The sequence below is a fragment of the Humulus lupulus genome, chromosome X, assembly GCF_963169125.1.
Source record: "Humulus lupulus chromosome X, drHumLupu1.1, whole genome shotgun sequence".
In the NCBI taxonomy this organism is placed as follows: domain Eukaryota; kingdom Viridiplantae; phylum Streptophyta; class Magnoliopsida; order Rosales; family Cannabaceae; genus Humulus; species Humulus lupulus.
This window is the reverse complement of record NC_084802.1, coordinates 236,318,688-236,345,351: the sequence shown is the minus strand read 5'-3', so window position 1 is coordinate 236,345,351 and position 26,664 is coordinate 236,318,688.

Genomic DNA, 26,664 nt, shown 5'->3' with positions numbered 1-26,664 from the left:
GGATTAGCTACCCTTATGAATATCAAGGGAATAAAAAAACTTTTGACAAAGATAACCTCCAACCGAAGGCTAACACCCCCATAGGGGGTGAGGCTATAAGGAAGGCATCTCTCAATAAGTCTAGAATGGCCACTAAGCTGGCTAGCCAAAAAGGGTCCTAAAAAGGACCCTTGTAAAAATAGTACTATACATAATGATGAGAAGGACACTTCTCACACAAAATTACAAGTGTGCCCAAAGAATATAAAAAGGATACCAAGAACCTAAAGGGTTGATATTTCCTTACAAGTATAGTCAGGGTGCACAAAAAAGACTATTGTCATCAGCCCAAAGAAGACATAAGTAATTCATCAAAAAATAATAAGAGGGACTTATCAAAGTCCCTTAAGCTTGATAATCAAAAGAGAATGACAAAGGCTAGAAATGCCAATGCATCTTCATAGTTGATATAAAAAATAAACAAGGGCATACAAATTAAGAGTCCCACACACCATTAGAAACTTATGAGGAGTTCCATAAAAAAAATAAAAAAAACAATATGGAGGGTTACACAGCAGCAACATATATGTATACAAATAAGCCTTCAAGAGCGATCTACAGGTTTCCACCCCGACCTTTCCACTCACCAATTTTCCCAGTTGAATACTCTCCAAAGGGAGACAGGTCGACGTCAATATTGGTCCTCCACATGGCGTGCAGCGTGCGCTCAATTATGTCATTCTCGGCATTTACAAGTTCTGCCTCAAGTGTGTTATTCTTCTCATTTATAGTGTGGATAGTAGCTTCAAGTATAGCATTTGAGTGAGAGGTCGAAGCACCCTTGTCCAGTGCAGCATCCCTCTGGCAAACCACTTCAACAAGCTAACCCTTCAAATCGCTGACTCGTGTCGACAAACTATACTTTTCCGCCTCGACCATTGAGAGATTCTTCATGGCCCCCTTAAGCTCGAGTTGTAGCCATTGAGTGGATGAGGAGCTTAAGGCGACAAGCCGGTGACCCAGGATGGAAGCCTAAGTAAGGACAAAGAAACAAAATAAAACATCAATGGTCAAGCAATATCACAACCAAAAAACATAAGCCTCGCCCAATTCAAAATCTGGAATGTCATGCATAGACCCCCACTCGCCTTCAGGAATGTTTCCCATGTAACACTTTATGGCCTCTCCGTACTGGCTCGCCAGAGGATGGCCTCTAGAAGCGGAAGTATAAGCTCGATGGGGGGAAGCATGAATACCCGTCGAGGCATGCTTAGACAAGGAAGGAGACCGAGAGGGTCCTGATCCATCTACAGAGGCACGAGGGGCAGAGGGGCGCGGAGTCACCTCTTTAGGCAGAGAGGCAACGGAAGACGCCTTCCCGAAACACCCCCTCGAGGGTGGAAAGTCATCACCAAAAGAAGGTAGGACGAAGTTCCTCTTTGGGATAGAAGGGGGGAGCATGGGTGTTGAAAGCAGACTCGCCACCAGACACCGATGGTGGAACCTGAGAAGTAACATCGTCAGTGTGTCCGTCGTCAGCAACATCCCTAGCCCCGCCGGCCAAGGGCCGTAAACATGAATAATTCTTGGACTCCACCTCGACTTCATCTTCCATTTCCATTTTGTCAGCTCACGAGTTGTCGTTATCTTTATCAGATTCCTCATCATAACTATCTTCATCACCACCATATACCAACAAGACAGTATATTTGGACGAGACAGAGCATAAGGAAACAACTTGATCTAGAGACAGCAGCTTGTATGAGTAAAGATTGTCCTCCGTAAAAAGGCCACAGGCCTGTTTGCGCAAGGCCGGCTCACCCAGGATCTTTGCCACTCGATCGAAGGCCGACGAACTCAAGGTAGGGCTAACAAACCCTTCGAGACCTGTGGTCAAGAAAAAAGAAATAACCATAGTTAGATAAACCAGAAAAATGGGGTAAAAGAGAAATTTCTTATATACAAACTCTAGGTGGAAATAAGCTTACTTGAAGTGTTGAAGCACGTATGTTGAGTGGACACGCTATTGGTAAAGAAGAAGTCGCACTTCCACGAGCCCCAATTGGAAATGGAACCCTCCACAAGGGGATACCCTGTAAGAGCCATGACTTTCTAGAGCTGATAGAAGTCAAGGGCTGTTGTGTTCGCCTTAGGGTATAAAGGTGGTGGATCTCACTCATGGAAGGCTCTCTAGAGTGCACTTGTTTGTATAATACTTATAAACAACTGAGCACAACCCAAGAGTTGGGGGACAGTTGGAGGGGTGCCTGCTCGAAATAGTTGAGTACCTTGACAAAAAAGGGGTGAAGCGGCAAGACTCCACCAGATATGATTATTGAGTCGCTGAAAGCAATGAGCCCCTCAGGCGGCTCAGATGCATGATCCTCGCAGAATGGAATGATGAAGTTGATGTCCGGCAATAGTAGGTGGGCTTTCAGCATGTTGGCAAGCTTAGCACGTGTAAGAGTGGACATGATACCCATGCCCTCAAAATTGTCAGAAATCCTCCTCGACGTGTTTGGAACCTGGACAGAGACAACGGGAAATTTGTGAGAGACTAACTTCATCAACCCCCGAGAAGGCCCTCTACATGTCTTACGTCTACCCGGACACTGCTTGACCCTATGACGTACGACTGGGGGCAGGTGAGGAAGCGTGGGGAAAATCATAGAAAGAATGTAATGCCCTAAACTCCAGGGACCGTTACGGTGCACATTGCAAACAGTGTTAAACTCGCTAATTGATTCATTTGGCCATAAACGTGTAACTAAGTATGATTAGCGGTTTAGGGATTAAAAATTTCGGTTAAGATGTAACGTTTCATTAGAATGTTTACTGTATACATTGGGATCCCAAAAATATAATTTAAAGGTTTATTACAACAAATATTTACAACTAGCCGATCTAAGCGGCAAAACAGGGTTTAACCCTAGTTCCTCTCCTTCAAACCTCGGCCGTGGCGGTCGAGCAGCTACATATGTACACATTGTCACCTAAGCTCTCCAACTCAAGGATGGTCTAGCTTTCTTTTTCCCTTACTTGCACCACATTGCACACGTGAGCCGAAGCCCAGCAAGAAAACTCAATATGCTCATGAACAGTCATATCATGATATCAAATCATATCTGGCATGCCTAGCAAACATAGCTATATTCAAGCATGCAAATAAATTCAAACAACGCTGGGGAATCGAGGATAAGAAATCCTGCCCTCCTGATTGGATGACTATCAAGTCAATCCTAATCAGATGAGTGATTTAACACTAGAGGTTCTGGTAAACCATACTGAGTGACTGACAAGGAAGTCACTATGGGGCTCAGCACCCAAAGCCATGCAAATGATGATCAGAATGATCATACAAAGCTTATAGCCCTGAACAGATGAGTGAATATCAATTTGAGGTTCTGTTAAACCATAATGAGTGACTGACAAGCAAGTCACTATGGGGTTCGATGCCCATAGCCGTGAAACGAAACCGTTAATTGGGCTTTCCTGCAATGGCTTTATCAGATGAGTGACTAATGGGTAGTCACTAGCTTAAACAGATGAGTGACTGCTGGGTAAGTCACTAACTTAAACAAATGAGTGACTGCTGGGTAAGTCACTAGCTTAAACAGAAGAGAGACTGATGGGTAAGTCCCTAACTTAACAGATGAGTGACTGATGGGTAAGTCACACAAGTGCTTTTAATTTTCATCGAACTTGAGGTCAGTCTGGCATTAATGCTCTTGTTGAGTCATCTAATGCAGAATGTCGAATAGATCTAATCTTTTATCAGCCCTGCGTTCATGACGCTTATGCCATTACTGGCTCCCAGGTCGGTAACACACGAGCAATGCAAAATCTGAGTGATCAGGGCCATGAACAAGTAAGAAATGCTACCAAACATATATCATATGTCTAATATCCAAATACAGGGCATTCAACATGCTTACTTAACAATTACTAGCACAATTAAGATCATGCATACACACAGAGGCTCAAGCTCTGAACAATCTCATATTCAATATTCATGGCATGCCCTAATCACATGTTTATCATGCACCACATGCATCATATTTAAACATCAAACATGCATCAAGAATAACCATGCATGTCACATATGGGGTTCAGTTTTCTTACCTCGGGTTCGAGCAAGAACTAGTAAAAGAACAACCCTTGAGAATGATCACTCCTTTGATCCTTTAGTGGTCACCTACTCATAACCAAATATGGAATCCCATCAATAAAGTAAATGATAAAAGGTTTATAATATAAAACATCACTCCCGGGATCCATCCCACACTCTCGGGACTGTCAATTTACCCAAACGGGGTAAAGGAATCAACCCCCGAGCCTTAAAAGTCATCCCAAGCCCTAAAATAAGCTTGCTGGAAAATACACTAGCGCTGGGGCGCTGCCTACTGGCACTGGGGAGCTGCCCAAAAGTCAGAGAGGCTTAGAATCTGCCCTACCTGGCGCTGGGGCGCCATCAGCAGACCAGAGAATATTCTGGTCTTCTCCCTTGCGATCGCCCTTGAAAACCAAGCATCCAAATCAATCCCAAACTTCACCCAAACATCAAATTCAACCCCTAAACTTTGTCTACATCACACACTCATCAAAAGCCAAGCGATCTTACTCAAGAACTTCCATGAATTCTCACAACTAACACATCGAATTCTCACAACTAACACCTCAAATTCTCAACTGAAAAACCATAAGGAAAAACAGAGTATAGCCTATATTTAAGGATGAATTCTCACCTCAAGCTTGATATAGATATCCTTCAATGATTGAACCAAGGTCCTAAGCCCTCAATCCTTGCTCTCCTAGCTTTCTACCTCAAATTGGCTCTCAAAAATTGAAAGGAAGAAGGAGAGAAGAACATGTACGGGAGAGAGAGAAAGAGATTAGGATGATGCTGCTCTATTTTTTACACTTCCACAGCCTTCTAAACTCAAAGGGGTCATATATATCTTAGGGTTGAAAAGACCATTTTGCCCCTAGGTCAAATAAAGGCTTCTAAAAACTCCCAAGGGTAAAATCGTCCTCTGCCGCCTATCTCGTTAATTATAATTAACACCCTCCAATTTCCGTTACCCTTTGATTCCCAGCAACATTCTAATCACCAAATTACCCCGAGACTCACTCCGAGCCCCGAACTTAATCCCGTTATGACTAGACCAAAAACTTGCATTCCATGACCATCTCATGTCGAATGGCTCGAACCAATCCACACATAATGTGGTATTATTTATAATTCACCCACATGCATGAAAATACACAATCATGCCCTCAACGGGCCAAATTACCAAAATGCCCTTATAATTAAATGTGGACCCATATGCATGCATTTATCATCAAAAAATAATATAATTCACATAAACATGCATATAATCATTTATAACATGATAAATTAATTATGGCCCTCCTGGCCTCCTAATCAAGGTCCTAAACCTTATTAGGACATTTGGGGCATTACAACTATCCCCTCCTTACAGAAATTTCGTCCTCGAAATTTATCTGACTTGCCCAGAATAAGAATTCCGCACAACTGATTCCAGTTTCCCAGGTCGTTCCTTCGACCTCACTGTTTCAGCAACATTACCTTAACTCAAGGTAGACTTTGTTCCTCAGAACTTTATTCTTTCTATCTCATATCTGGACTGGTTATTTCTTACAGGACAACTTAGCAACAATCTCCAGATTCACCTAACTCAACTCATGAGTTTCCTTTGATCCATGTCCTCAGCATGGAAATACATAACACACTGTATACAACTGACAGTACGAAAAATAAAGTCGATCCAAAGTCAACCTAACATGTCCTATCCAGGACTAAAACTGTTATACTTTTCTAGGGCTTAACTTGCCCTTAATTCCTCACCCATTTCCATGGTGATGCTTGCAAGGAGGATATGATCTTCTACCTGGAACTCTATGTTCCTGCTTTTTTTAATTCAGTAAAACTCTTTTTTTTTTTTACTCTGAGAAGTGAGCATCGAAGCTCCAACCTCTAATAGTCTCAATGGTCCCCTGAACCATCACATGATCCAGAATCAACACCTCACCCATCTCATTCCAATGAACTGGTGCTAAACATTTTCAAACATACCTCATCTCATAAGGTAGCTTTCCCAATACTGGATAACTCTCTTTCTCTCTCTGATTTACCATCAGTCTGAGAATAATAAACTGTACTGAATTCCATCTATATACTCATCGCCTTCCTTAACCCTTCCATACCCTGGAAGTGACAATAGAGTCTCTATCTGATAAAATATATCTTGAATTCCATGAAAGCACACTATCTCTTTCACAAAGAGATCTGATTACTGACCAGCTGCATTATTCGTCCTTACTGATAGAAATAAACTCATTTTAAATACTGGTCCTTAATGACACAATGCCAACTCATATTGACCCACTGACTTGGGCAATCCCACCACGAAACCCTTCGCGACGCTTTCTTGTTTCCATTATAAAATACTCAAGGCTGTAATAACCTTGTTGATTCCTAATACTCTGTCTTGACCTACTAACAGGTTAAGAACTTTACAACACATCCCATTATGTCCCTCTCCATCTTAGGCCATTAATAAAAAGCTTTCAAACTCTGATACACTGTCACGATGCCTGAATGAAGAGAATAAGGAGAATAACATGAGATTCATCCAGAATCTCCCAATTAATCTCAGTGTCCATCGGATTCCAAGTTCGATCCTTACACCACAATAAATTCATATTTGACACTACAAGACCCTTAGCTAATCCAGCTAAGACTTTCCACTCAATCCTTCTTATCTGTAGTTCACTTAGTTATCTTTCCTTTTGATCCTTTCCGAAATGATAATCTCAAACATAAAACTAGCCACCTGGCCCACCAGAAACTCTACTCCAGTTCTGGTCAAATCCTTTAACAAACATGTTGCATAAACATTCCTTTTTCCCTATCACTGAGGTGTCATAACAGCCTACTAACTGATCCTGATCTGCAAGAAGTCTCAGAACCTTTTCCCAAGACACCTGTAATATCCTGAACATCCAAGGAAACTCTTGTCTCTAAGGGATTCCTTGACCTTGGCAAATCTCCGCAGAGAAAATACCACAATACCATCGTCCAAGACCATCACAAATCCCATTCAAATAAACTTTTGAATGCTCTATTCATCTGATTCACAAACACTTGGCATTAAACAAATTCTTAAGGCATACTCAGCACTTCCAGTGCTCTTATCTGATACAAACACAGTCTTTTATATAACTTTCTCACTGATCTCTAACTGGTCCTAACCAGATCAAAAATCCACCTTAGAGAATACCATCTTATCCCATAACTAAATCCTTTAAATCTTACAACTCTGCTGAGCCATTCAAAATAATGCCCTAGACCTGAATCTATTCCTGGCACGAATCAATTCACCAATCTATTTCTTCACATAAATGAAACCCTAGCAGATCCCCTGGAAACATATCCAGAAATTCACAGACTAGTCCAGTCTTTCCTGACCCCAAATGGTACAATCTAAGTGGCATTCACCACACTAGCTAAGAGTCCTACGCATTCCCCTGCAATAAAACTCTAGCTCTCAATACAAATGTCATCAACACATCAAATCTATGCACAGTGCCAACTGTCACGAGGCTTTCCACTCTCAAGCTCAAGAGTTACTATACTTCCCTTAACATAGCCATGTAATCTGCATACTAACTTTATGCTTCTTTATATGCAAAAAATAAAGGAACAACATGGCACTAAAGCCAATCAGCATAACTTAGAAATCAAAACTAGAAAACTGACTTGCCACCCCTGAGGAACTAATCTCAATCTTAGACTCTGACTGCCCCAGAATAAACACTCGAGTTGGAATTGAGTTGTCTATCCCCTTTTGCTCTTCCTCTCTTAGCCTTGGGCAATCCTTCTTGAAGTACCCAACCATGTCACATAAGAAACATGCCCTTGCTCGACATTCTCCCAAATGATGCCTCTTGCACCGAGTGCATTCTGGGTAAGTCTTCCAGCTTTCCTTCTTGCTCGCTCCAATAAGTGGAGGTACCATGATCTGAGCTCCATGCTCTCTAGCACTCTTCTTCTCATTTCTTATGCTCTCAACAATAAGAGCCTTCTCTACCATCTGAGCACAGGTACAGATTTCGTACACTGAGGCAACTCTAATGCCCTGAGCTATTCCAGGATTCAATCCCTGAATAAATCTTTCCTTCCGAGCTACATCTGTGGGTACCATGTCAAAAGAAAACTTGGCCAACCCATCAAATCTGTTAACATACTCGGTTACCGATGTCTTTCCCTGAACGAGATTCACAAACTTATTCATCTTACCAGTATTGGCTGCATCACAATAATTCATATCCCATTACCCTTTAATTCCCGACAACATTCTAATCACCAAATTACCCCGAGACTCACTCCGAGCCCCGAACTTAATCCCGTTATGACTAGACCGAAAACTTGCATTCCATGACCGTCTCATGTCGAATGGCTCGAACCAATCCACACATAATGTGGTATTATTTATAATTCACCCACATGCATGAAAATACCCAATCACGCCCTCAACGGGCCAAATTACCAAAATGCCCTTATAATTAAATGTGGACCCATATGCATGCATTTATCATCATATAATAATATAATTCACATAAGCATGCATATAATCATTTAATAACATGATAAATCAATTATGGCCCTCCCGGCCTCCTAATCAAGGTCCTAAACCTTATTAGGAAATTTGGGGCAATACAAAGAAACTCAGGTTCAAGTGGATCACAATCAACACCCCCACGGGCAGGACCCACATAGCCTGAGGATTCGTCACCACATAAAAAAGAAGGTTCAGGTGGGTGGTTTTCCTCTAGGTAGGTGATTTCGGATATACAATCCTGAAGAGCTGATTTTAGTTGGGAGACATACGTCTCATGCCATGGAGAGAAACCTAAAACCTCACCACTAGTAATAGATTTGAGTTCATTCTCAAGGCCCCACGCCTTCTACCTAAGGTAGGACAACCTCTGTAGGTAGAGTATTCACACCCCCATTGTTAGGGGGTTTGCAAGCATCAGCCTCAGAGCCGGAGAATGACAACTCAATGAGTTCAATACTAGATGGACCTTCAGAATACCGCCTAGACCTCATGGGTCACCTAAGACTTGATGACGTTGTTAGAAATGCCCTTGCCCAGGTCACGTAAAGAAGTTCAAAGCCTGGCTAGAAAGGTGAAAGCTTTGAATCATTTTATTTCAAAATCTACTGACAAGTGCCTGCCATTCTACAACTTGCTCAGGGGAAACAAAAAATTTGAGTGGACTGAGGAGTGTGAACAGGCATTACTTGACCTAAAATTGCACCTGGTCGAGCCCCCAGTGTTATCTAAGCCTATGTCTGGAGAACAACTGTTCCTTTATTTGGCCGTGACAGAAAATGCAGTCAGTGTCGTATTCGTTCGAGAAGAAGACCGTTCTCAAAAACCAGTATATTATATAAGAAAGAGACTTCTCAGAGTTGAATCATGATATCCATTGATAGAGAAACTGGCATTCTGTCTGATATTGACTTCTGGGAAGCTCCCGCCATATTTCCAGTCCCATTCAATCAATGTCATGACCGACCAACCTATAAGGCAGGTTTTGCAAAAACCTAAAACGTTAAGACATCTGTTAAAATGAGCTATCGAACTTAGCCAGTTTGAGATATTGTACATACCATGGACCTCAATCAAAAGTCAGGCCCTTGCTGATTTTATGGCGGAATGCACCAGATTTTAAGAGGGGCTCTCGAAGGAGCCGGTGCAGTAGTTATGGAAAATCTTCGTGGATGGGTCATCAAGCAAGAACAGATTGGGAGTTGGAATCATCTTAATCTTCCCAGAAGGGCATCAATTTCTTACAACTCTGAGATTCGGATTCAAGGCATCCAACAACGAAGCCAAATATGAGGCTTTACTAGCTGGGCTGAGAGTGGCAAGGGAGCTCAAGGAAAAAGTCGTCCAATGTTATAGTGACTCTCAGCTCGTGATCAATCAGGTATTGGGAGAATATCAAGCTCGAGGTACCAAGATGGCAGTCTACCTAGCTAAGGGGAAGGGAGAACTGTTTGAATTTAAGTACAATTCAGTTGAACAGATACCTCGCGAGCAAAATTCAAATGCTGACACCTTGGCACGACTTGCCACTACAAAAGAAGCTGAAACATTGAATGTAGTGCTAGTTGAGTTCTTGGAGAATCTGAGTGTAACAGAAATGATAGAAGTCGAAATGATTGACACATGAACGACCTGGATGACTCCCATAATGGAATACCTCACATCAGGAAGGCAACCTGACGATAAAAAGGATGCAAGAAAAATACTTTATCAAGCTTCGTGGTATGTGATAGTGTATGGGACCTTGTACCGATATGGTCATTCATTGCCTCTCCTACGATGTATTATGCCCGAGGAAGCTAAAATGATTTTGCAAGAAGTGCACAAAGGCTTTTGTGGAGATCATGCTGGGGGTACAAAACCTAGCACTGAAAATACTGAGGCAGGGCTATTTTTGGCCCAATCTAACAAAAGACTCAATCTCATATGTTCAGAAGTGCAACAAATGCCAGTGTTTTGCCATAGTTGCCTCATCTGCTCCAATTGAGCTAACGATCATCTCCTCCCCATGGCCATTTGTGGTATGGTGAATCGACCTAATAGGGTCCCTACCTATGGGAAAGGGAGGAGTTCATTACATGATGGTGGCGTTCGACTATTTCACGAAGTGGGTAGAAGCTGAACCCCTGGCAACCATCACTTCAAAAAGAGTCCAAGACTTCATGGTGAAGAGTATTATATGTCGATTTGGGCTTCCTAAAATGATCGTGTCAGACAATGGGACACAATTCGATAGCGATCTCTTTATTGATTTCTGTGAAAAATATGGCATTATGAATAGTTTCTCCTCAGTAGAATATCCGCAGGCCAACGGGAAGGTCGAGGTTGAGAACAAAACCTTAAAGGCAAGATTGAAGAAGAGGTTAGACTTAGCCAAAGCTCTATTGCCCAAACAGCTCCCACAAGTAATGTGGGTCTGCCGAACATCTCACAGAACCTCCACGGGGCATACTCCTTTTTCCTTAACTTTTGGAAGTGAGGTCGTGCTTCCAATCGAAGCCATGGTAGCCACTCATAGGCAAAGGACATTCCACCAAGAGCAGAATGATGGATTACTTAATGCATCTCTTGATCTGATTGAAGAAAAATGAGATGAGTCGCAGTTACACTCGCCCATCATCAACAAAAAATCATTCGCTATTTTAATTCTAAGGTTAAGAGGCGTAGATTTGGACTGGGCGACCTTGTTCTCCGAAGGGTCTTTTTGGTGAATAAGGATCCCAAGGATAGTGTATTAGGCCCAAACTGAGAGGGACAATATCAGGTCGTTGAAGTTTTGTGTTAAGGAACTTTCAGGATAGCTCGGCTGAATGGGGAAGTAGCCCCACGGGCCTGCAATGTCATACATTTGAAAAAGTATTATCAGTAGTACCACCATCAATGTAAGGCTTATTTATAAAATTCATTTGATTAAATAATAGATAGATTATTAAATTATTTTTTGTTTTAAGATTGTATTAGTTCTAGTTCTAATGTTCGGAAAAGCAACCAAGAAAGTTTCTACATTCTGGTTACTTGGGGGGCATATAACCCGAGGTTGGCAAAATTAAGCTTGCTTGATAAGATTAACAAACTTAGAGCTTGGAAAAATTGAATATTCAACGGCTTTTTAAAGCTCGAGTGTTCAATAAACCTAGCGCGAACTAAGTTTAAATCAACCCTGGATATAACCAGGTCCGAAACTTAGAAGCTTAGAAAAATTGATTATTCGATGGCTTCTTAAGAGCTCGAGTTTTCAAAAAACCTAGCGCGAACTAAGTTTAATCATTTAAAACCCTGGACGTAACTAGCTCAAAAACTTAGAAAGTTGGGAAAATTGTTATATCAAGGGCTTGTTAAAGCTCAAGTTATCAAAAAACCTAGCACGAACTAAGTTTAAATTATTAAAACCCCAGATATAACCGGGTTCAAGGCCTGATTCTTAACAGGTATGATACAAATCAACACACAAAACTTGGATATAACCAAGCGTGATAAAATCTATCCTGATCTAAAAATCGTTTCCTAAAATCTCGAATGTACAAGTCTAAGGATTCATAAACATGAGAGATAGTAAAGGAAAGATAAATGGATCAAAAAGATGTATATTGCAATAAAGCAAGCAAATTATCCCGAAGGAAATTGTTTAATATAAAAAAACTGTTAAACAATTACAAATGAAAAAACAAGTACAGAGGAGATATCATTGAGCTCCATCAGCTCGCCCCGAAGATGTGACATCCTCGCCATCTCCCGCCACCATTCTTGATGAATCACCAGTCTCTGACGATTCTTGCAAGAGTCGAGCCTTGAATTTTGCAAGGTACGGATCCCACATCTCGGGTTCCATGAAAGAGAAGTTCTCATCTAGGTTGAAGGCCCAGCAATGGTATAGCATCTCCTCCATGGCCGATGATGACGCCGCCTTTTCTTCTTTGGCTGGGACTTTGGCCTCGAGCAGTTTTTCTTTGACCTTAGCGATCTCGACCTGAAGTTGTGCAGTGTGAGCTTGGGAGGTAAACAGTACAGTCTTTGCAGCCTGCTCACTTTCTTTAGATGAGGCGAGAGCAGCCTTGGCATTGTGCTCATTCTTCTGAGCAGCCGCCAAGGTAACTTTGGCGGCTTGCTCACCTTCTTGAGTTATAGTCAGGGCAGTTTTCCCTGCGATCAGTTCAGCCTAGAGCTCATCATTTCTAGCCTTAGCATGGGTTATGATGCGATACTGGGCCAAGGCAGACTGCAAAATAACAAAACAAATCAGAGATATACACCCAGTCAAAAAAATCACTAACCAAGGAAAGAGAATTTACAGTGAGGTTCATCCCCATAGCTGATTCCATAACATTCTCCGGACTGTACTCCTCGATGGTCCTTAGATCCCTCGAGCTGGCCTTATAGGCGTACCCCACCATATGGCTCGCAGTCTCATAAATGATACCCCAAAAGGCTTCAGGGATCTTCTCCAGGTCTTGAGGATCTACTAGTATTCAGACGGTGGGGGCTGGGGCCTTTGTTTTTACCACTTGATCCTAAGGAGGCATGAATCAAGGTGGAGGAGTAGGAGGGGGAATCTTAGCGGCAACAAAAGTCACCGGAACTGGTTCCCGAGTTGAACTCGTATCTTTCTCCTTAGCAGACGATTTTGAGGTGCTTCCCACTACACGGGGGGCCTTCTTCGTAAACCTAGGCCTCTTCACAACGGGGCCTAAGCCAGCCTTCTTAGCTTGGAAAGCAGTTCGGAGGTCGGGAGCTCTGGGTTATTCCATCTCTTCGCCTAAAAAGCACAAAGGGAGTTAGTTCACAAAATAAAGTTGTCAAAAACATATATAAAGAAAGAAAATAAAGATCCTACCCTTCAGGGTGGGGGAGGAGTCTATTATCACCAGTTCAGGTGTTTTGACCGGGATAGGCACAACCTCCGGCCTTAGAACTAATGGAAGAGAAGGGGAGTCTACAGTTAATATTTCTAGGATCCTAAGGGGTTCAGGTTCAGGTCCTTCCTTGGGGTTGGATTCCTCTACATACTGTCTAAATCCAGGGGAAATGCACCCTGGAGCAAAGAAGGCCAAGTCCTACGGTTGATCCTATATTCCTTAAAAATGGTGGATCTAAAGTTTAAGGTGTTATCAACTACGATTGTGCCCTTAGGATAACTACTGTCATGGCGTACCACTAGGTGGTCTACGCACTAGAGTAGGGTTATATTTAGATCTGGTTTATAAGGATGACAATGGACAAGCTGATTTGTATTAAAATGAACTAAACTAAAATTGGCAACAACCCTATCTAATTCCCTAAAGGGGTATGGGTTACATTGGCCTTGAGGGGCCAGCTGCTGCCCCTGATGCAACTCTTTCTAGATCGGGTTCCAGGTCAACCTTGGGAGCCCGCCTTTTTCACACTAGAGGCACCTCGTCCTCTTCATCCTCCTCATCCTCAATGGCTGGCAAGGCCTCTTGAGAGGATGGGAGCTCGGGGATCGCCGGAAGGTTAGCCCAGGTCCTCAAGGCTAGTGTTTGACCTTCGCCAATCAACTGGCATGCCAACATCGTGACGTCATTCATGACCTGGCAGTAGTCCTTCTCACTGGGGGAAAGCCCAGATAACTTCTCATACTGACCCCAGAGGGTCAAGGACTTTGTCGTCCTCGCAAATATGGTTGCACGAGAAACAAATTCAATTACGACATGTAAATATATATATATATCTTAAGGAATAAAACTTCAAGAGCAAAATTCATAAGGATGGAAGACTTACGAGGTCGATTGAAGTATCGGTGTTCGCAATTCCTCATTCGACATAAAGAACAAGTCTTTGTATTCGTTTGGATGACTGGGAAGCTCGATGATGAATGTTGAGTTAGGGATTCGCGTGAGGTAATAGAATCTATCACCGCATCCCCTCTGGTCGAGGCTTGCCTTGAGGCAGAAGAAATACAGAAAGTTTGCCGGAGTGGGGACCTCCCATTCAAGTTTCAAGAACAAATACTTCAGTTCCGCCAAAAGTCTATACGAATTTGGCGGGAGCTAAAATGGAACCAGCTTCATGTAATTTAAAAAAATTGTGAAGTACTATTCCAGAGGGAGGAAGGCCCCAGCCTTCAGATTCTCGTCACTCCAAGTTGCAAAGTCGTCTTGGAGAGGGGAGCAGCTCTGTTCCCCTTCGAATGGAGGTCGGACGAGGAAAGTTCCAGTTTCAACCTCTATATTGTGGCTCAACATGATCTTGTTTACTCTCCCCTAAGTCGTGATCTTTGAAATGATACACTCAGCCTCTAAGTATGTGTTGTGATCAACCACGATCTCCTTCTCCACCACCAGATCGAAGTGCGGGATGGGAGATTCTGGGGCGATCTACTTCCCTTTGTTCTTCTGTTGAGAGGATGAGCTCGAGGCATTCTTCTTTAGGGCGTTCTTCTCTTGAGGAGCCATCAGATCATGTAATGACAAAATGGCCTAGTTGGCAGGCGACCTAAGAGGATCTAATACTATGACATGAGTGTATGAAGGAAACGATTTACTTTTGTTATATGAGCAAAGGTTAGCATCAGCCCCATCGCGTGACGCCACGTGATATCCTAAGCTACATATCTTGGTTTCCTAACAGACCCCTGATATTTAGGGATCAGTGTGTCTGAATGTCAGACCACTACTTTCCTTGGGAGGCGGTTTAGTGCAAAACCACCCAAGAAAACGTAACCTCTAAGTTATCTGGTTCTAAACCTAAAAACCCTTCATTTCCTTTATCCCGAATGGGTATTCTTTAAATTCATTCACCATTAGAGTTACCCAGATTTGCCCAGAAATTTCCCAGTTTTATGAACATCTTATTTCTAAAACATTTTGGACTCACCCGTTGAACCTAAGTCAAAACCTAATCCCTAAGAACATTTAGAAATAGCCTAACAGTAACTACAATGAATGTTGCGGATAATAATGGTGAAGAATAGAAATTCCATTGGATAAAAGAAAAAAAAAATTTTAAACCAAAGGATGAGATATTTACAAGAAAGTACGATTTGTAAACTGGAAGGAATAAACTCGGCAACGGGAAGCTCCTGGAAAGCTTCTGAATATCTGAGCATGATGAACGATTTTTGGGATTTCTGGGAGAGAAGAGAGGCTTGGAAATGCAGAAAAGGAAAAATTTTAAATGAAGGGTGGTGCAGTTTGAAGTTTGGCCATCCTACTTATACATAAATTGTATAAATTAATCTGGGCCATACAATTAGGTTAGTTCAAGATCCAAGGGCTAAGAGTAAATAGACCCAACAGCGGCAAAAAGATGACAAGGCAATTATTGCAGTCCTCGAAACCCGAACAGACGCCTATTGCGATACACCACGTGTCCAGCACTCAAGTAGTAGGCAGGCGTGGTATTATGTAATAGAAGTCTAAAAGCCCCTACTGTGTAGATCAGAAAGTGACGACGTCATACACGAGCAGGATCTTGGGGGAAAATGTTGTACCCTAATTTTAGCCCGAGTTCATTCACTCAGCTCGGGTACAGCTGGCAAATATACGGAGAAATAACCAAGGGAATGATATCTTCTTATCATCCACATGGACAACTCAAGTTTCATGTGGTCACGTGTGGTGTTAAGCGTCCTGAGTTTAACCCGAGCTAGGGATACGAAAGCTGTGAAGTGTGAGCTCAGTTTATTAAAATATCTGTCGAAGCACGAGCTTGGAGGAGATATCCAGCTCGTACTTGTTCTAGTATATTGCATACCCGCGGATCCCCAGAGACTCGGGATCACTTTATATGTATATTTATGACCAGGCTATCATATTTAATATCCCAGATATTCGGAGTACATTTACCTTGTGATCAAATCATATCCCAATATAAATGGGAATTATTTGTATTAAATGTAATAATTATGTAAATGCCTGATAGACTCACGCGGTTACCCAAACATGTCCATGAAATTCCCTTATAAATACTAAGAGTATTGGACAGGAAAGGAGACCATTATTTTGTAATACCAAAACTCTGCAAAAATAGAGAGAGAAACAGTAATAATATATGACTCGTGGACTAGGTGGATTTTAACCACTGAACCACGTAAAAATTCTATGTTCTTGAGTGAATTCATTTATTTTCATTACTGTTTATTAAGCACTAATCTACCTTATTATTTCTTAATACACTGTTGGCAAAAAACTACGTCAATACAAGTGTGTTTCTTTGTTTGTGAGATATGGAAAAACATACTTCATAAGTAGTGATCCTCAGGACTCCTTTGAAGTTTAATTAATGACAATCACTCCTTTGTACAAATCCCACGGGTGTCATTGGTGTACAAAACATCGGGCCGCACGAAAGGGCCTGAGGCACACTATCCGAAGGGGCCAAGAAGTATCGTTTCGAAGGACATACCCAGTGTCATTAATGACAATCACTCCTTTGTACAAATCCCTCATGCAATGCGCCTATGATGTTGCCCTGGGTAGTTTGCACATATCCAATCCTTGTCAAATTTAAGAGTGGAGAGTGATTTGACAATCCTTTCCTGTGGTCCTTTCGTCTTGTTGGCTTCTTCTTCATTATCAGAGTAGCAGGTCGACTCGACCACAAAGTCTACTAGTACTTGCTCATTGAAGAAACACACATGGTGTGTTGTTTATGCTTCATGCATATTTTAGGAGCGTTTAAGCTCCTTTTATGTATGCACATTGATTTATTTCAAGTATGTGTTGACCCTTTGGGTATCTCTCATCCTTTCTTTTTATATTTGTCATAATACTATTTTTTAAAGTGTCCTCTTCAAGACCCTTTTCGCAAGCGTCTTCTTTGAGACCTTTTTTTGCAATTTTCTTCTTTGACACCATTTTTGGGCTAGGTGACCTTGGTCGACCTAGGAATATTATGATGACCCTTTTTGGTCCTTGGTGTGATATCCCCTTGGGTTGGGACCCTTATAGAGAGATGGTACTTGTGAAGTCTCGCAAGCGCCCATTTTCAAGGCCCTTTTATTGATTGCAGGGGAGTTTTTTGCAAATACCTCCTTTAGGCCCCTTTTTCCCTGGGTTAGGTGACTTACTGATCTAGACATAGGGATCTCTTTGAGCTCCCTTTTTTCTTCTATGATGCAATCCCTTTGTAGGGTGTGTGTTTGTGAGGAAGTCACTTTTGATGGACCTTTCGACTTTCTTAGACTCTATAAGGGTAGGTAGTCCTTAATGATTCAAATGGTGTCTTATAAGGTTCACTGCTCATGCACATATTTATACATGTTTAAGTATTTTTATATATATCTCACAAGACCATACACTTGTTTTGCACATGGTCAGGCGCCTATTGAGACTCGCGAGGCTAGGCACCTATTTCGCACATTGCTAGGTGCCTGTTGAGGCTCGACATAATACCTCACAATGGGTTGATGGGATCTATCTTTCCAAGCACTTTGTTTTTTGTTCTTTTCGATACGCTTTGACAATTCCAATCGACAATGGCAGTATGTGTATCGTACAAGTGCCCTTGGATATGAGATATGTAACATATAAGGTAGATGCTTGACATTAGTAATAGTAGGCAACGTGCATAGGTAAGCACAATTTCATTGTCATATTACATCCTGGAGTCAGCTAGGTGACCTCTTTGGATCTTATGCAACACACATAAAGGGAGTCTTATCGGAGGTTATCCTTGAAGAATCCCACTAGCTTCTTCTTGAAGTCTTCTTATAGACCTCTTCCAACCTTCAAATTGGTCGGCGACTTCTGTATCACAATGAAATTTACGTGGAGTCTTCAGACGTATTTGTAGAAGGGAAATTGGAGGAAGGTTTACTCTCCTCAGCATGCAGGTTCTCCTGGCTCTCTTCCACACATATATACTCATGTGCTCTTTTGAAGAAGTCTTCTAGGTTTGTATCCTCCCTCTTGAGCATGTTCTCCCATAACTTGTTCCTGGACGAACTCCGACTGTGATAGCCATCTTGAGCTCTAGTTTAGTTGAACTTCCCAGCTTAGTTGTTTCCATATTGAATCTATGGATATAGCTCTTCAGGCTTTCACTCTCGCCTTGTTTTATATTAGAGAGGCTGGTGCTTGACATAGCATAATCAGGGATAGCGTGGTGCTGCTGCAGAAATTCTCCAGAGAACTGCTGCCATGACTTGATTATTCCTGGCCTTAATCTCTTGAACCACTTGTATGCGGCTCCTTTGAGTGTAACGACGAAGCAATGGCACCTTGCCCTACTATTGACCCCCCTTAACTTCATTAAGTCATCGAAGGCGTATAAGTGACACTTTGGGTCTGTGAGGCCCTCGTACAGAATCATGTGAGGCTCTTTGAAGTTGGTGGGGAGTTGTTCAACCTGGATCTCCCTTGTGAAGGGGGACTCGTGGTCGAACTCTTCATCATCTTTGTGCCTCCCAGGTACAGTGATAATTTTGCTTTGAAGGCTTTGCATTTTGACGTCTAATTCCCTTACCTTTTTTGTTTAAGGAGTCTTGTGGCTTCTTAGGGTTAACCCTTTCTTTGGCTGTGTCCATCAGGGGAGTTGCATGGGGTGTGGTTTTTACCTCGGAGCCTCTCTGGTTAAGTTTCTCCCTCTTTTTAGGTGAAGCTCTTTTGGAGGTAGTCTTGGTTTCGCACCTCCCATAGGTGGGGTTCGTGCCAGGTTGCGTCGTTGGTGTACAATCTTCCTTGCGTCCTAGACTAATGGGGAGTTGTGTTTTTCCACCGTCCAGAAGTATGGTGGTTTCTCCTCGTAAATGTTTCCTCTCTTTATGCATAGAGAAGGGAGCATAAGAGTTTTCCTGTAACAGGTCGTTGAGTACCTCTTGCATGTTTTCCACGGTGGCCTGCAACCTTTGGGTTTTCAAGTGCAGGTCACGTATTTCATCTTCGTAGCGATGAATTTGGGAATCTAAACTCATTGAGTGTACTCGTGGGCGTTTACCATGTCTCTGTTTGGAGGGACCTAGGTCCTGATGGTTCAAACTTGGGGCCATCGATGGCCGTGGCGGAGGGTGAGTTGTACGACCCTTCGTTGGAGCAGTGGCATGTGCTATAGGGTTCGGTGTAAGATGAACGGCAAGGGATGATATGTCTTCCTCTTCACCATTGTCTCTAGGCAGATCCGTCGCACCTCCATTCATCGGCGGGGGAGGATCCCTCATGGACGCCCTTAGTTGGGTTCCGTAAAGGTGAGCAATTTAGTGGAAAAATTCACAACGGGCATACATACCCGACATGGGTTGAGCTTAGGGGGGTATTTTGGTAATTTGGTAAATCACCAGGATTTATTGGTCAATGGGAATTAAATTGGTGAGTATTTTGGGCTTGGTGGATTTAATTTTGAATTTATAGTGTAATTTGAGGATAATGGGAAATTAGGGTAAAATGACTATTTTACCTTTAGGATGCTTTGTTGAGTTAAGAGGGGGTGAGGGTAAATTGGCCATTTGACCAAACGGTTGGAAATTTTGACTAAGGCACTGTCAGCCACATTTTTGGGCCATTTCTTATACACTAAGTTACTTTCTCTCTATCTTTGGAACTATCTTGAAGATTTATTTGGTAGATTGTGGCAACTAAGCTTGAAGTTTGAAGGTTTGAGGAGTTGAGCTTCAAGGAGGAGAATTAGCAGCTACTACTCCACCTTAGATTCTAGGGAATTTGGACTATGTTGACAGCAAGAAATCTTAAGCGATATAAGGATGGAAAACTTAAAGGTTGTTACAAAAACTGGGTAGATAGAACTTAGGAAAAACTTAAGAAAGAAAGATTCAAAACAACAATGGAAGAAAATCTCGCATATTGCTTCACTTTCCCAGTATACAATGAAGTTACAACCCCTTAGTCTGAGGGGTGGAAATCTATTTATAGCAGGGCTCAAATGGCTCGTGATACATGGTGGTCCTAGGGGACAAGAACGTATGTAGGTAAATTGTCAGGGTAGGGGTGCAGGACCTAGTGGCGCAGAGGGTCATGGTGTCGGCACTAGTACATGGTCAGGGGTGCTCAAGTGGTGCCTTCACTCTTCGTACGGGTTCATACCACCACTACTTGTCGGATACAGACATCAAGGTCATGCCTCTGTCCTCCTCAGATTCGTACATCTCATACCCGTACACCTGCTTCGTACCGGATGGTCCTTCGAACATTTCCAAGATACATCTTCTCTCCAAAATTCCTTGTATTTTGCTAAGTGTTGGAAAGTTGATGGGTTCTACTCTAAGGTAGAGAGGGTTTCCCTGAAATAAGAGGTCAAAGTAGAGGGCAGACCCATGTATGGGAGATGTGCTCCACTGGTGACACCTACCATGGAAAGCAAGGCATGGTATTATCAGCGAAGCATGTATCTTCACATGTAGCGAGGCTACGTAGTGTGAGATAAAGGTATCGCAAGGCATGAAGCGATGGTAAGGAGAGGCATTGTGTATGGCACTAGATAATGGTCTCGTGAGGTGCAGCTTCTTGGCGCGCGAGGCGCAGCTGCTTGGAGCATGAGGTGCGAGACGAGGGTCTCGTGAGGCACAGCTACTTGGCACGAGACAATGGGTCTCGTGAAGTGCTAGCCGATGGGGGGTCGCAAGGCGTTGCCGCTTGGTGATACGAGGCACCGTGTGGCTTACGGTGGTTTGCCTAGCGAGGCCTCCCAACACGTGTTTTGGGGTGTAGGCACATGTTCGTATTGGGCTTCGCATAGCTAGGCCCTTATTCCTTATGGCTAAGCGGAGTGTGGCCGCGGAGTTATGTTGCATCTAAGCAAGTTAGGCCTCGCATAGCGAGGCCCTTGTCCATTCAGGATTTCGGCGTATACTCATTAGGTTGCGGGTGCCTGTCTTAGCGTAACACTCACTAGGGCGAGGCACCTCGCATAGAGGGACTCTCACATAGCAAGGCCCTTTTGCGAGGCACTCATAGGTCATGGCTTCACATATAGAACATTTGGGCATATACGGCCTCACTATGCGAGGCCCTCTTCTCTAGGCGGGAATCTTATGCTAAGGCCTTATGCCTTAGGAAATTTGGGCTTCACTATCGAGGTTCTCGCCCATAAGGATCTTGCGCACTTGGCTATTTTGAGGGATAGGACACGCAGGCCTCGCTATGCGAAACCCTTTTCTTCTATGGCCTTGCGCCTTCATCGATAGATGCTTTATGGGATAATTTTCCTTATTCACACTTGATTATCTAAGAGCTTTGGACATGAGTCGTGGTCTTTACTGGGTGTAGAATTTTGGCGTCCACAGACTCCATCCTTGAGGTAAATTCTTAGTGGCATTGTGGGTATTGCTCTTGATGTTCTTGAATAATTTTTCTATGTTTGGTGTTGATTTTTGAAGTTTGTGGGTATATTGATTTGGATTGAGTATCTTGAGGACAGGATAGAAGTTATTAAATGTTTTGTGCACTTTATTCTGCTGGGAATCTTGATTTTATGTTTTGAACTTCCAATTTGGCAAGAAAATGGAATTTGATACTCAAATTGGTGATTTTGGGTTTTGGTGTGTGTTTGGGCGTTTTTATCTTGTTTTAATGTTGTTCAACACTTGGGTAAATTGTTTTGAGGTTGAAACTTGGATTTCCCATTTGGCAAGTTTTGGCTCGGAGAAAGTCATAGAAAAGCCCAGAAAAATCTAGGTTCGTGATGCGGCAACAGCACCGCCGCACTGAACCTAGTTAGGGCCTTAGGACCTTTTCGACTCGCCGCAGCGCCAGGCCATTTTCAGGAAACTTATTTTCTAGATTTTAGGGATTGGCCCGGGGGCTCGGGGGATGCTTCCACCACCCTGTTTAGTGGAATTGGAGGACCCATAGTCTATTTTTGTAGTTGGATCTTAACGGGAGTACCATTTGTGGTTATGACTAGGTTTATTGCAAGGCTCAGGGAAGGATCGTGCTCAAGGTCAGTCTAGTTCTTTTGCACAGGACCTAAGGTAAGAAAATTGCACTTGGGTTATGATTAGGGCTTGATCCCCTGTTATCGAACATGATTATAATCATACCTTTGAATATATGTTTAAATACCTTTGAATTGCATACTTGACTGAATCTGATTGAAAAGGTCAGCTTATAAGTCATGGTCGACATAAGCATGCGGAATGCAGGCTGTTATGGTTAGGCCACTCTGGAAGTGCGTTATGCCCTTGTCTGGCTCTAAAGCCGCTCGAATGAATGGAAGTGTCGTAGCACTTGTATGACCCTATGGTCGCATAACTGAATGGAGTGCATGCTTGAGTATGGTTATTATTGCTAAGCATGTTATATGTAATCTATTAATTATCTTCTTCTATTTATTTAAGTTTTCTTGTTGAACTTTTGCTCACTAGTGCTATGTGGTGCAGGCAAGGGTAAGGAGAAGCTGGACCAGCCATGAGTTGGAGAACTTCAGGGGTGGTGTGTACATATGCACCCTGCTCAACCGCCACGGTTGAGACTTCTATTGAGGAACTAGGGTTGAGTCTTGTTTTTCCACTTAGAGCAGCCTCTTTTGTATTTATTTTGTCTTGTAATTGACTATTAAACTCTTTTTGGGATCCCATGTACAGGCTTAAACTTTTTAATGAAAATGATTACTTCTTTGATCAAAATTTTTAATACATGAACCATTAGCTAACTTTAATTACACATATAATTCCACAATATTCTACACTATTTAAACACACAATGTAATGATCCTAGATTAGTAGGACGTTACACAATATTATGCTCATTGTGGTGTGTCCCTCATCCTTGGTTGTCTTCCTATGAATTCTACTAGTGTTTCTCTCATAGATTGTCTTGTTCATACTAGATGGTCTTTCTCTCATCACCTCTCACATATTCCCACAATCCCTTTGGGGTCTTTGCAACCCACCTTTGGGCAGCTTCATCAGACCCTTGAATGATAATTGATAACTCTTACATTATTTTCATCATAGCCTTAAAGAAACCCCAAGATTCAATTATAGACATCTCAACCGTAGAACTATTTCACATAAAAGCACTACAACAAAAACATGCTTTTAGGACACTTTTTTAGGGCACTCACCTAGATGCGAGCCCTAAAAATAGCTCCTGGACTTTATAGAACACTCATTGAGAGTCCTTAAAGAATTTCTTTTAGGACACGCAGTGCGAGCCCTAAAAATTGATGTGTGTCCTAAAAGTTTGATTTTTTTTAACAAAAGTTCCTGGACATTTTAGGACACTCATTGAGAGTCCTTAAAGAATTTCTTTTAGGACACGCAGTGTGAGCCCTAAAAACTTATGTGTGTCCTAAAAGTTTGAATAATATTATTTAACAAAAGCTTTATTATTATTTATTAAAAAAAATAAATCACTCAGCCCTTTTTTCTCTCTCTCTCTCTCTCCTCGGATTCCTCTCTCTCTCTCTCTCCATGTGTCGTCACTGCCAGGGCAAAACGGTGCCCTCCCATTTTCAGCCATCACCATGCACCAGCCTAGTCGATGCATCATCCCCCGAAAGCCCCAACCCCCGAAGATCGGCTCTTCACGTGTGGCCTAAGGCCCTCAACGGGGCACTCAAAGTTTTGTGATTTTGGGTTTCTCCCAAACTTTTCTAGCACTTTCCGGCCACCTCGAGCCACCAAAAGCTGAACCAACACTACCACCATACTCCTTGCTTCTTGGGCTTCAAAACCACTAAAAAATCAGACTCAATGGTCACTGGAGTTGGAATTTAATGTTCGTCGGAATCCATGGTGATTTCCAAACTTTCAAACGTAGATCCGAGCTTTTCTACGCCATTTCAAACTAAACCACCGTCAGCACGACATTTTCCATGGCTTGGGCTTTAGAACCCAGTAGTTTGTTTTTTGCACCACCACCTTTGAATGGTGGCCCCATCATCGTCGCCTGAGCCCCGCCGCCACCGACCATCACCATGCTTTGGGCTTCAAAACCCACCAATTAATTTTTTAAAAATTAAAAATAAAACTTTTCAGAACTCGAAAATCGAACCCTAAAAACATTCTTTCGTGAGCCCTAAAAAACCTAACTTTTTAAGGCTCTCAAATAGAGGGCTCGCACCCCATGAGCCTTAAAAATATTTTTTTGTAGTAGTGACGATAAGTCAAAAGAGATTGAAAGAAAAAAAAAACCTTTAATGGTTCTAATAGGAAACTAAAAGAATATTTTTTTTATAAGAATAATAAATGTTAAGGACAGTTTAGCATTTATAGCAGGAAACTAAACTCTAAGGCTACATTTGGTTTGAAGTAAAGAAATCAGAATAATAGGAATGATAATAGTAATGTGAATAGGAAGAGAATGGAAAAAATTTTGATATGAGTTAATAAAATAATAAAAAAGTAAATAATTTTGTTTTATTTATGTATTGAAATGACATTTTCTCCCACTTTTGGATGGAATGGCATTTTCTCCCATCACAGTGGAAAAGTCATTCCATTGTAATGGCATTATTCCAATGCTTTATAAAGCAATCAAATAGTGGAATGGAATGAAAATGGTTTTTGTTTCATTACCTCCAACCAAACATGGCCTAAGTATACTTTACCGTTAGAATTAGATAGTATTTAAACAATACACCATTACTTTTCTTCTTGCACATGGTGGAGTAGCCAGATTTCATCAACTCTGGTTTAAAGTTTTCCAAACGATCATTTAGAACCTGCCCAATAAGTAATGTACAAGGCACAAGGTACATAGATAATAGATGAGAAATAGCCACAATTAAATTTTTTTGTAGATGTTTTGGACAAAAGAAAGACTATCAGTGACAATTATTGGGAAAAAGATCAATTTTCAAGCACATCCAAATAATAAAGAAGAAAAGAAATTTACATATACTCAAAACTCTCTCAATCTCGCCACCCAAATCCCAATTCATCATTTGCTTCTCACTCTTTTGTTCTTCAAACTTGCTCTCACATTCCCTACACACTTCAAACTCACTCTCACCACTCTACAAACTCACTCTTACACTGTCTTCAAAAGCCTCCCTCACTCTCACACAAATAATACATATTTAAAGAGTTGTAAAACTTGGGCAACAAGACACTCATTTGACACTAATTAATAATTATCCAAAATTAAATTTTTTATAAATAAAAATCATAATAAATTTGAGTCAATACTCTAACAATCTCCACCTTGACTCATACTCTCACAACTCAAACCATCAATAGGAGTAAACATGCATCGAGTTCACACTCTTTTTGAACTTCACTTGACCACTTGTCTTCATATTCTTCAATCTCTCACTCCTCTTGTAAGTGTTGATGTCTACTTTTTTCAAGCAACCTCTAACTGCAATTGGAATCTTTGGTCGCATTCTTTAACTCTAACAACATTAGATGATGGCCTTTTATGACTTGACTCCACCATCAAAGATCCATCTAAAATAGTTTTCCTCGCTAGTTTATACAAATTTCACTCATTCTGATTCTTCATGACTACAATATTTCTTAATAGTCATTACACCATCTTTTTTAGAATAGTCACAACCCAAGAGTGTTCAAGGCTTGTAGAGAGATTAAGCTCCTCCTTAATTTAGGAACATGTCTAACATCAGCCAATATTCTCAGAACTCCATCAAACATATTCACCTTAACAATTCCTATTCCAACAATATTAGAGCTGGAATCATTACCCATCAAAATAGTAATACCATCATATGCCTTGTAAGTATCAAAATATTCCTTATACGGGCACATGAAGAATGAACAATGAGAATCCAAAATCCAAGAGTCGGAAAAAATTTCATCAGTTATGAAAAAAAAGAACATCAGTATCACTTGCAAAACCTTCATCAACAACATTAGTAGAATTTGAAGTCTGTATGCATTCTTGATTTCTCATTGCTTTGAGATGCTCTGTCAATTCTTCACAATTCTATCTAATATGTCTGAAATTCTACTCATTAAAGTATTACCAAGTGATTAGGCATACAAGTTTTTCTTAAAAGCATAAATAGAAAATGTTTATTAATCAAATTTGCATTTAAATATATGTCAAAAGTACTAAATGTTTAATCAGATTGCTCACGGAGTGTTGAATGTTAAAAACTTACAGAACTAAAAAATTTAAATGACACGTGAAATTTTTACATAATTTGGTTTTCCTAGCCCATGAGGGCA